The sequence below is a fragment of the Protopterus annectens genome, chromosome 3.part1, assembly GCF_019279795.1.
Source record: "Protopterus annectens isolate FY-2018-M chromosome 3.part1, PAN1.0, whole genome shotgun sequence".
Lineage (NCBI taxonomy): Eukaryota > Metazoa > Chordata > Ceratodontiformes > Protopteridae > Protopterus > Protopterus annectens.
The window spans coordinates 1,640,573,169-1,640,586,644 of record NC_056732.1 but is presented as its reverse complement, the minus strand read 5'-3'; positions in this window follow the sequence as shown (position 1 = coordinate 1,640,586,644).

Sequence of the window (13,476 nt, the reverse complement as noted above, 5' to 3'; positions counted from 1 at the left end):
GAATGGAAGTTTAAATTCTGTGCGTAAGTGGACTCGCTCTATCCGGTGCTTTTGCAGCAGAGGTCCCGGTACGCCATACCGGCGTGTACCATCCCAAAAAAGCCCTGATTACTCTGTCTTCTTCTGCTATTTTTCTTCTAGTCTGTGGGCACCTGACTGGTTCATGTTGAAACTGTCCTATGCTAGGAACCCCTTGCTGGCACTTTGTCCTTTTTATCTTTTAACATCTTATCTAAGTGTTGCATAAAGTGTAGGAAGTTTGCAGTGGTGGCAAAGATCCATGGGTTGAAACAAAGGTGAGGTTTCTTATTGGCTGTTCTGATGTGAGCTGTTCTGTACAGACTAGTGTTACTCGATGCTGCATAAGGAAGGTACATCAATATGTGGATCAGTGTCCTCCCTGTCTAGTTACACTTAGATCTGTTTGATAACAGATTCTGCTCCCTCCTGGTGCTGGGGATGTATTATGTAATGCCTGGTCAGTCACCTGGGTCAGGTTACTCCAGGGAATACTAGTGCAGTAGCACTAACAGTGCATCTGGGTCAGGTTACTCCAGGGAATACTAGTGTATCAGCTCTAGCATCTCACCTGAAGGTTACACCAGGGAATACTAGTGCATCAGCACTACCACTGCACCTGAGTCAGGTTACTCCAAGGAATACTAGTGCATCAGCATTACCATTGCATCTGGGTCAGGTTACTCCATGGAATACTAGTGCATCAGCACTACCACTGCACCTGAGTCAGGTTACTCCAGGGAATACTAGTGCATCAGCATTACACACTGCATGGTCAGGTTTTACCCAGGAATACTAGTGCATCAGCATTACCATTGCATCTGGGTCAGGTTACTCTAGGGAATACTAGTGCATCAGCACTATCACTGCACCTGAGTCAGGTTACTCCAAAGAATACTAATGCATCAGCATTACCATTGCATCTGGGTCAGGTTACTCCAGGGAATACTAGTGCATCAGCATTACCATTGCATCTGGGTCAGGTTACTCCATGGAATACTAGTGCATCAGCACTACCACTGCACCTGAGTCAGGTTACTCCAGGGAATACTAGTGCATCAGCACTATCACTGCACCTGAGTCAGGTTACTCCAGGGAATACTAGTGCATCAGCATTACCATTGCATCTGGGTCAGGTTACTCTAGGGAATACTAGTGCATCAGCACTATCACTGCACCTGAGTCAGGTTACTCCAAAGAATACTAATGCATCAGCATTACCATTGCATCTGGGTCAGGTTACTCCATGGAATACTAGTGCATCAGCACTACCACTGCACCTGAGTCAGGTTACTCCAGGGAATACTAGTGCATCAGCACTACTACTGCACCTGAGTCAGGTTACTCCAGGGAATAATAGTGCATCAGCACTACCATTGCACCTGGGTCAGGTTATTCCAGGGAATAATGTGCATCAGCACTACCATTGCATGTGGGTCAAGTTACTCCAGGGAATATATGCCCTAGATCATTAGTTCATGATGAGCTTTGCTTGTATATCAGCTATAAATGATTTATAGTGTAGGTTAGATGATGTTGAGCCTATAATGGGACAAGGTGAGCCTTCATGAGGACAAATTTGTTTGGGACAAACATTATGATTCATTCCAGTCAGACATCTCACAGAACAGAATATATTTGAATCTGTGTCCAAGGAAATCTCTAGTGTAATTAGTCGCTGAGCTGTACTGTTTGAGTTACTGCTGTGCATCATTGCCTTTTGATGACCAGCAGGCTTTTTTCCTGAAATTGATGAAGCATATGATTGTTTGCAAACAAGGTTGCCAAGATAAGGTACTCATTTTCCTCTGACACAAGATACTTGTTTTCCTCTGAGATTCTCTTTGAGGATTGTTGGTTACCATAGATGAGTAATTTGAACTTCTGCTGGTTTGAGGTTGATTGTATTATTAGAACCTTGTTGCTACTGTTTAAAATATGTGCTTTACTGCAATCTTGATCTTGGCACAGCAAAGCTTATTAGAACTTCTTACAGCTTGCTAGGTCCATTTTTTCTCCACATTATTTGATCCTTTCTGGGAACTGAGTTGTCCTCCTGTCTTCTCTCAAGATGCCTCTCGGTATCCTGATTCACAAGACACAATTTTGTATACAAATCTGCTGAGGAATTTTCACTTGTCTTTAGAAAGTGGTCTGTGTATAGCTGTATTCTTATTTGGTGTTACATGACATAATATATCTATGTAATTCTGTTTTTATACTGAAGCACAGCTCAGAGACAGCCCTAATGTGAACAGATAATGAACTCTCAATGACAAAATGTTAGTGAAAGTACTCAGGCTTGGTCTGTCTTCATTTCTTTGTGGCTTTTGATGCTATGGATCATAAGATCTTGATTGAGCAGGGATAGACACATTGTAGGTTTCACTATATGATCTGAGCCTACTTTTGGTCCTATCTATCTTGCTGTACCCAATGTGTAATATCAGTGATAAAGTCCACTGGCTGTTAATGGAGGCAGGGTTCAATCCAGGCTCCCTTGTTATTGACAGTGTATTTGCTGCATCTAGGGGAGGATATAGTAAAAAGGAGCATTCTTTATCAATCTTTTATGCTGAAAATATTGAACAGTATTTTTCCCTTATCTCTCTCTCTCTCTGTGGACAAAGATTGAGTTCTCATCCTTGGAAGATTGTATGTATAGCATCCTGGACTAGATTGAATGAAACTGACTAAAATTAAATCAAGTTCAGACTGGGGCATTGCTGGTCCATTTTGCAGTTCATTCTAAAAGCTGCCGTATGCTCTCAACCATTATAAGGTGGAAATTAACTGAAAGCTGTTTCTCCTGTGAATACTTCTTGATAATAGTCAGACAATTAAGGAACGGATGTTGGCTATAATTAAGACTGTATTTATATTTGAAAATGTTGTCCAGATCAGTGCTCTATCTTCAAATGTGATTGCGGTTGCAAATGCACTGCTATTGCCCCATATGGACTACTGCAAACCTACTTACCTGGCCCTTTTGGATAGAGATCTAGGTTCAGGATTCTGCTGAGAGGCTATGGACTGGTACACCTAAATACAGTATTTAAATTGATTTTAACTGTGTGGAGGAATATTAACTGAACTGGGAAGTTAGTCATGTTTGCTGAACTTTTGTTATTGCTAGTAATTTACAGGTGTGGGGGGTAGTCATTCTTTGATTTCCTGTCCTTGCCTATTTAAGTGTGTGTGTGTGAAATTTTTTCTGCTAAAAACCCTCAGCTTTGGCCTGCTGTATTCAACTATTATCTGCTTTTTTTAAAAAATACAGTATTTAAATTGATTTTAACTGTGTGGAAGGAATATTAACTGAACTGGGTTAGTCAGTGTTTTCTTCAAACTGTATTACCCCCACTAGTTACAGGTGTTTTGTTTTTGTGCATCTTAGTGGCCTCTTTCCTGCCCCTTTTGTCTTTACAGGTGGTGTTTTACTTCTTCTGGGCCCATCTCATTTGCTTCACTCAACTGAGTGCTTGAGATATTCTTCTGATTTCAGGCACTCCTACTTACAACAATTAGAGAAAAAAAAAAATTTAAAAAAAAAAAAAAAAAAAAATTTTGTGTTCTTGTTTTTTCCTGTTAAGTGGTATAGACTATTTGTAGGCTTCTGAGCCCCCAAGCCCTTCTGTGTTGTTTTTTTTCCTTATAACTAGTCAGTTTTCTAGTTTTCAGCACTCAAATCTGTTTCTTTGATCTCAGCACTTTATTCAGAAAAAAAAAAAAAAAAAAAAAAAAAAAAAAAATGCTTTTACTCTTTTTGTGTTTTACCTACTTTTTGCTTTTGCATCATCGTATTTATATTACTTTGTATTATATATTACTGTATTTTGTATTAAATTCTAAGCCTTTTGGCTCTTCCATTTTGTTTTTCTTGGTTTGGTTTGTGGGTCTGCAGAGGTAGTTGTGGTCTGGGTAATTTACATCCTGGCAGGTGGGAACTGCTGATTGAGGGGCTCTTGGCTGATCTGTCTAAAAGTGTCTGTATTTATTCTAAAAGTAGTTGGCTTCTGGTTTTTTTACTTACACTACATTAAGAGCTATTTCTTTTAAGCAATCTTGGAGAGGGTGGACTGAGCTCTGGTGGGGCTGCAGCCGGGTCTCTTCTTAGCAAAGGATTTCTGGTTGGCACGCTTATAGTCTGAAGTTGGTGTTTGTTTGCTGTGGCATAGACTGGATTCGGCCTGCTGGATCTAGCTTTGTTTGTAACTTGAGGCACTAATCAGGCATTCTCTAAAGTATTCAATTGTATTTATTACTGTGCTTGTAAGTAACTTGAAAGTGTAGCTATCATCATTAAGTCTTTTTCTTAAGCACTTGGGCTTCAGACCAGTTGTTATACATTAGGAAGGTTTGTGGCTGTGGCTGTGGTGGCAGGACAGGTAGCTTTCTATCTTTCTAGTTTGGAACTGCTGATTGAGAGAGCCCAGTGTCTGTTATTCTTAAAGTGTTAGTTCTGGTGGTTTAAGCACTTGGGCTTCCAGTTATTTTTTATTAAGGTTTGTGGTTGTGGTCTGCACCTTGTGGGAGAACTCTGCCCTGCCCTTCTCTGAGCTGTTGGTTATTGTGGTTAAAAAATTATAGTGCCTGAATATTTGAACTGTATCTTTTGGAAAATTGGTACACCTTGTTTGCTGTAGCATAGAGGCCTGCTGAATCTAGCTTTGTTTATATGCTTGTTGTTTGTTTGCTTGTTATTTTTGTTATCTAATTATGCCCATTCCATCTAATTCTTGCATGAGTGCTTCTGTGTGATACTAGATGGATCTCTTGCATTATTACTGTACTTATTTTTGTTTTTGTTTGAAACTTTTGTACTGTTTTCATTTTTTGCATTTAAGTTATAAGTTACACATTTGCACTTAGCAACCTGGCACTTTGGCACTAAAAAGCAATTATATATTATAATTAAAAAAACTAAAAGCACTACCCCCTCTCCCCCACTGGCCCTGGTGGCTCAATTATTGTCCAATTTCCAATATTATTCTTGTGGTCCAAAGGGTGAATCTCAATCTCCTTTCTGGTCCAGCTGGTGAATCTGAATCAATTCTATCACAAACAATGCTACAACTGCCTCACAACCCAACCTCTCCTCTTCCCAACAAAGAGAAACACATGCAGAGGCTAGACTATATATAGCCTGGCTGCTAAGCTCTCTCAACTCAGTCAGGAACTGGCATAACCAGTCAGGAGAAGAAGGACACCACACTCAATACAGCAAAGCAAACACATAGACCAACCACCAAACAACACACCTAACAAACAAAAACAAAGAATAAATAAGCAGCAGAGAGACCTCCAAGCAGCAGAGCAGAAGCAAGCACCCAAAAAGCAAACACCCAAGAAGCCGCTACACCAAAACACACAAACACAGCCACAGCCCTTCTAACAGTCACAGCCCACTAACACAAACAACACACCTGATACACAACACACAGGTGACTCACCTGCAGGCACGTCTCTGTGGGGCAGGCACCAGGACGGGTCAGTCACCACCACCCTGAACAACAGGATCCCACCAACGAGCAGCAGCACTCCTACCACAGGATCCGGCCACATCACAACATGACTCAGTCCTGGTGTGAATGACCTGATAGGTACCATTGTCCTGACATGAAAGAAAAGAGACAGAGACCTCATCCTGAGAGCCTGAAAAGGGACAGACTCTGACCTTGAGTAGCATCTTACCCCCACCACCCTTGACCAAGATATGAAGACAAGATGATCACCTCATGAATGATGATGCAAACTGGTGTCAATCAAATGATCCTCAACAAAAAGGAGGGGATGCCTGATATGTTTCCTGAGAACACTGGAAAATATGAAGGTCTCTCCAAACACCATTATATTGGGCTAATTTTCAACTACCCAACATAGACTGGGAGCATTTTCTAGCTAAACTACATCATATTATGTCTGTACTGTAGGATCTGTGCTGGCTGTCAATGGAGCGAGATGTGCACTTAAGATTCTTAACCTCACCTTTAAAGTCCCACTTGATCTAGGCCCTGTCTTTCGGAACAAAAAAAAATGCTGAGGCTGTCTGTCCCTGCAAGACAGATCAGGTTGTCAGATGCAGGGTGTTGGCTGTTTTGAACGCAATAATAGAAACACCTGCAAGGATTTCCTTTTCGTATCTTGCTCCAATCTTCTGGACCTAGCTTTCTTCAGGAGGCTTCTTGTTATACTTTAGGATGGCATATTGTGATTAGGCCAGGGGCATTTATACTAATTTTAGAATTCTGAATTTCTAAATATGGTCCACTTTTGTTTTACATTTTAGATTTATAGTGCATTTTAAACAGATTATTACTAAGTAAATGCATTAATGGTTTTGCTGTTTAATTTTATACATGCTTAAAATTACTATTGTAAATAAATAAATAAACACATAAAATAAAAACACCAAAGACACTATTGAAAACATAAACTTTCTTCCAGTATGCAGCGAGCAATTCACATTAATGGGGACCATAGTAGCCTACTTTGCTATTCCCTTGGTTTATTGGAACAGTTTGATCAGTTTGTCCCTAAATAAAAAAAAATGTTAACAGAATATCAAGACCTTCACAAATCTGAAGTTAAATCAACATAAAGCATTGTTTAATCAACATTTCTCTTGCTCAAGTAATGTCTATATTATGGGACATTACAGTATCATTCACAGTCAGATCTTTTGTTTTATTTATGGAGTCAGTTGAATCTAAAATTCTTTAACGTAAAGTCGATATAGATTGTTCTACCTTAGTTTCAACATATATGGAAACTATTCCATTTTCATTAATGATTTGTATAAGGTCATCCCAAATGCAACATGCATTCAATATGCAGATGACTCCACTTTAATATGCTCAGACACTTCACCTACAGAGTTGCAGATTCTATCCCAAAATGCTTTTAATACAGTTGAAAATTGGCTCCTTAACCGTCATCTCATGTTAAATCCTAATAAAACCAAACGTCGACATCTGTGCAGTGACAGAGACCTGGTTCAAGGCTCCAGAGAGCACCCCTGCATTACCAGGCTATAATTCATACCACACTTTTCGGCCACCTAACCTGGACCGAAGCACTAAAGGCAGAGGCCTGTCCATATTCATTAAGGATATCCACACCTCCAGGCTAGTTGCTCAGCGTAATGCATCTGAGATTATCCAAGTGCAACTAACTCTGGGCAAGACAACAATCCAAATTTTAGCTTGCTACAGATCCCCCACCATGCCCCAGGATTCCTACTCCTCATTTCTTGATACACTGGAAAATATTAGGGTACAACCTAACACCCTAATGGGCAATTTCAACATCCCCACCATTAACTCGGAAAACTACTCATGTACCAACTTTTGTGCTTAACATTTTCTGGAATTCATAAATTCCATCGCCTTGGATCAACTTATCCACACCTCCACCAGGGGCAGCCATATCCTAGACCTGGTCATTACCAACATGGGCAGCCAGTTTTCCACACCAGAGGTCAGTTCCTCATTGGTCAGATCCAACCACAAGCAAATCACTCTAGACATCCACATCCCACCCCCATCCCCCATTAGGGAAAACACCGTAAAGAATTTCTCCAAGCCAACTTCACGCTTCTTAAGACAGAAGTGGCAAACTTCATGACACCCATGCTGATGGACAATAGAGGTACAACTGCTGAATCCTACACAAATGCACTTTATAAGCACTTACACGAGTGCATGAATTGTGCAATCCCTAACAGAAGATGCTATCCTCCAAAAAAGGAAGCCAATCTGGTGGCCCCCTGCCATAAACAAACTCTACAACAGAAGAAAGAAACTGTTGCAAAAAAAAGTAAAATCCCATGATTGGAGAAACTCCATGGTCAGCCTCAGTAAGAAGATGAGATTCCTCATAAAATCCTCCAAAGCTAGTTACGAAAACAAAATCACCACTGATTCTAAAGACAACCACAAAGCATTCTATAGCTATGTCAAGAATCTCAATGGCAACTCTAAGATCTGCTCTGAGTTACAGCACAATGGCACTAAATATACAGAATCAACTGATATTGCCAACATCCTGGCAGATAAGTTCAGTGCTAACTTTACTCCTCTCTCACCCCCTAAAGGGCCAATCTCTGTACCGGAAGAATGGAAAGTTCCTGTAATCACGGCTGCACAGGTAAAAAACACACTCTCTAAAGCCAAGAACACAGCATCCATGGGACCTGACAACATCTCAGGCTGCGTTCTACATGAACTTCAGAACGAACTGGCACCCCACCTAAGTACCATGTTCAAATATTGCCTCACCTCAGGCTTTGTGCCCACTGAATGGTGAACAACAATGGTTATCCCATTCCACAAAGGGGGAGCCACCATGGACCCCAGGAACTACCACCCCATTAACCTGATGAGCCTGGTCTGCAAGGCTATGGAACGTATAGGTTCATAGGTTCATATGTTGGTACTAGGCTATCAGCCCTAGAGCCCATACAAGCCTAGCCATAACAATTCCCCGGCTATTTCTTCCCACACTATTTACTTCCCTGGACCCCTGTCTAGCAGGGTGACTAACGTGATCCCCGGGCTGAATTTCCTTTCTCACATCCAATCATCAAGGTTCCTTTTGAAGAGGGCCAAAGAGGCACTCTGCTTGACATGTATGGGCAATCTATTCCAGAGTCTGGGGAGTCTCTGGGTCAGGAACCTATCCCTCCAGCATGTTTTGTTTATTGTGATGACAAGGTTTAGATCCCTGGAGCATGTGGCTCTGAGGGATTGGGATTTCTTTAAGTGTAGCATGTCCAACAGCTCTGGGTTTGACATGGCCTTGTATGTTAAGCAGAGATCGCCTCTGAGTAGACGATATGCGACAGAGTATAGCTGGAGTGTTTTAAGGCGGTCAACATAGGGCATCTGCTTTAGGCCTGTGATTCTTTTAGTGAGGTATTTATGCAGCTTTCCAGTTGTTGCAGATGTCTTGAGAGGTACAGACCAAACGTATCATCATGGAACTTATAAACAATGACATTGGTAAACTCCAAACTCTGGACCCTACCCAGTTCGGGTTTGTAAAAGGTAGATCATGTCTCCTAAGCCTGTTAGACTTCTTTGGAGCTGTCACCAAAGCCGTAGATGAGGGTAAGGTGGTTCACACAGCCTATCTAGATCTTGCCAAGGCTTTTGACACCATCCCCCAGTCTGGAATTATAGATAAGCTCACTAAACTAGGTATAAATCCCTATGTCACAAGATGGGTTGCCAACTGGCTCACTGACAGAACCCACACTGTGAAAATAGCAGACTCTAAATCCAACTTCAGACCAGTGACAAGTGAAGTACCACAGGGTTCAGTCCTAGGTCCTCTCCTGTTTGGTATCTACTTCTCTTAAGTACAGGCTAACACAGACGGTCTTTGTTTAACAATGTTTGCAGATGACTGCAAACTAGGAGCCATAATCAAAACTCCTAACGATGTGGACATCCTACAAAAGGGCCTCACTGTGACAGATGCCTGGTGTCAAGGCCATGGCCTCAAGCTCAATGCCAAAAAATGTATTGTCATCACTTTTGGTAAAAACTCTGTACCCATGAACTACCACATAGATGATAGTCTACTTAACACCGAAAGTGTGATAAGAGACCTTGGGACACAGGTGGACAGTAGCTCTCCTTTGATAATCATATCGCCACAGTAGTCAGGAAATCCTTCTACTTGGCACACCTCATCACAAAAGGTTTCTCATCCAGGAAAAAAGAGGTAATTGTTCCCCTCTAGTCATCACTCATTAGACCCATTATAGACTACAACGCCCCTTTTGATATGTATCTCACAAGACATCTACAACAACTGGAAAGGCCACAGAAATACCTCACAAAGATGATTACCAGCCTCAAACAGATGCCCTACGCAGACCGTCTCAAAAAACTCCAACTTTACTCTGTCACATATTGCCTACTCAGAGGCAATCTGTGCCTAACATACAAAGCTGGGTCAAACCCAGAGCTGTTGGACATGCTCCACTTAAAGAAATCCCAATCTCTCCGAGCTACACGCTCTAGGGACCTAAACATTGTCACCACAATAAACAGACCATGCTGTAGGGATAGATTCCTGTTCCAGAGACTTCCCATACTCTGGAACAAACAATCTATATCAAACAAAGCTCCTCATTAGCACTCCAAGAAAAATCTTGATGATTGGATGGGAAATAGGAAATTCACCCCGGGGATCACTTCTGTGGCTCTGCTTGACAGGGGCACAGGAAAATAATTTTCGTGGGTGGCAAAAGCCAGGGTACCATTTAGCTAGACTTATATAGCCTACCTATGAACCTATGAACTGCTGCTTCTCTCCCCCACTTGCAGGTCTTCCCCTACAACCTTTACATTAAAATCTAACAATGGCACCATTATTTTACCAGATTCCTCAACCAAACTCTTAGGAGTTATAGTATATAATAACCTAAAATTAGATCTGCATATCAATAAAACTATTAAAACAGTTAATAAAAAACTCACTATAAGCTCACTATACAGGATCAAGCCCTTCCTAACGCCATTAGCCAGAACTGTAATTGCTCTTAAACATCTACTGTCCACCCTCCTCTATGCTTACCCTCTATTTACAAACCTCAGCAAAACTGACCTTAATAAACTTTCTAGCTGCTACAATCACATTGGTAGATTTGCTACCAGTGCAGCCTACAGAACTCATCACTGTCTTAATCTAAATCTACTAGGATGGCTTGAACTGCTAACCTACTTCAGGTTAACCAACTAATAGTTGCACACAAGATCCTCTGCCAACTAGATAATACACCCGTACTTAAAAACCACATCATCCCCTAAAGTAACCTCAGCACACTTCACTCATCTGAAAGACTACTAGTTCCAACTGTCAAATCCAACAACACAACCAGAGAATCTATATCTGCTAACTCTGTCGGCAAAACTTAGAATACTCTTCCTGCTAATCTTACATCTGAACTCTCTCTACCTCAATTCAATAAAAGTCTAATTCAGTACTTTAAAAATGATGGCTATGTCCTTGTCCTAATCCAGACTAACTCTAACCAGCACTCATGTGTTCATGGAGGTCTTCTGCCTACACTTTATTGTTTCTTAACTTATTAATCCAATGATCTCCTTGGATCTAGTACCATGTTAGCCTACTAGGCATTAAATACCATATCATGCTTGAAAAACTGTCTAGAATTTTTCATCTGTGTAAAAATGTAATAATTTGTTTGTGTACATCTGTTTGTTGTATTTGTTTAACATCTGTGTAAAAATTATTTTATTTTGTGTTTATTTGTGTTTAAATTGTAAAAATAAAACAGTTTGTTTGAATTTGTTTTCCAGAGCTTTTCTCCCTGGGCCTTCGCTGAAAATTAACATGTATCCAGTCGGACCATCTCGGTAAACAAATGTAAAATAAAAATAGCATAAAATAAATAAATATAAAAATAAGGGACTCAATTTTGGAGCCACACTCCCTGCTGCTACAAACAAACTCAGAGGTGAAGCACACTGGTTATTACAAAATTTGAGTATCATGAATATAACATCTAGTCATTGACATGGACCTTCAGGAAAATAAGCCAGTTCCCCTGAAACCCATGCATTGTCATCCAGTTCATTAAATTAATGCATTTGTCTTTGAATATGCACAAATTTAATTAACTTATTAATAAAATTCTCAGTTTGCTAACACAGCAGTCATTATTATATTTTGTCAGCTAATGTGCATAATTATGACCCCCCACACACATTTATCAGCCTAAATGGTCTTAGCTGAAAACTGCATAATGTTTTTTTTTTGTTAAGAGAAAGTCATTAAAAATCATTTTAACTAATCCTGAAAGAGTTTCTGTATTCTCAGTTTTACATTTTTGTTCAAAAGTCCTTATTGTTTAATGGGGGGGGTGGCGTTAAAATAGTCAATTTTCTCAATATTTGTGTTTCTGACACATACACAAAATCACTTTTTTGAAACATATCAGCTAAGTTAAATTTCCTTATAAAATGCTTTTAGTTGACAATGATGGACCCCAGTAAAGTTCCTTATGAAATTGGAAAACAAATCCTTTCACCAAAATGTCAGGTTCAGTAGAAGTCAGTTTGTGTGAAGAAAAACTGTTTATTCTAAAAATAGGTTATCATTCCAATTTGCCATTCCTCAGAACTGACAGTTGCTCTCTTTCTTCTTCAGCTGAAATCTTAGAATAATATTTCCTGTGATGCCCGTGCACTGGCCTAGCAATCAAGGAACCTCAGTCCTCACCACTAACACCAGTGAGGTGTGTCCATATAGAAAAAGAATAATAAATAAACACACAGTAAAGTACAATTTCCCTTAAGAGCACACAGAGATCACAGTTAGATTGTGGCTTGTTTCTCCCTTTCTTTCCAGGTCCTCAATAAGACTCCCCCACCTGCACAGCTATAGGGTCCAGATCTCAGCCTAGTGAGCAAGCTAAAACCTCCAGCACCCTATCTGTCCAACCAGTGCTTCGTGTCCGTACCCAAGTAGGTGACACACACACACTTTGAGATGAGTTATATACAGACACACAGACACTCCTGGGGAAGGCTGGCCCAGGTTCTCCAGCTGTGTCCCTTTTACCCAGACTATATGGTAGTACCAATTGCCACCACCCACTAATATTTATCAGCTACTCAAAGGCCCTTATGAAAGGGTGTCCAATTTTACTGTGCAATATTATTATCCAAATGGTAAGTGCAACTGAACAGTCAAGGCTCATTTGGAGTGGCTTGGCCAGTATCACTATATACATGCAATGTACTCTTAGAGCTTAAATTATCTCTATACAAAACAGCCACAGTTGAAAGGTTTAAAAATATTTAATAATAAATAATAAAAACAGAAGACAATACTTTTTACTACACAGTACTAATCAAGAGTGTAGAGATCACAGAGTAATACTTAAAATAATACAGTAGAAAAGTTTTGACATCAATATAGAAAAAAATAATCTAATCTTCCTAGTCCCTAGCTATATCTAAGAGAAAACACAGTTCTAAAATAAACTTACGTATAGAGCATAGGCAGTGCTGGTGATGATGTTGGATGTTCTCAAAACAAAATGCTAAATACATGCCCCAGGATCACGTCAGCCACCCTGCTAGATAGGGGGTCCAGGGAAGTAAATATTATGGGAAGAAATAGCCTGGGAATTGTTATAGCTAGGCTTGTATAGGCTCTAGGGCTGATAGCCTAGTATCAACCTATGAACCTATGGACCTATGCTCTGAGTCTGTCTGTCCTTAAATTGATAACACAGTCCCACTGATTCATTTCAGATTACATCATCTCTTTCTGGTTCCCATGCTAACAGAAACACAGAGGTTAATAGCCCTTTTGATCTTGGAGCTGGCCAAGAAGCCAGAGCAATAGAAGAGATTATGACATTATGCATGCAAATTCTAGCAATTAACTCTAGTCTCAAAACAATAGCCAGAATTC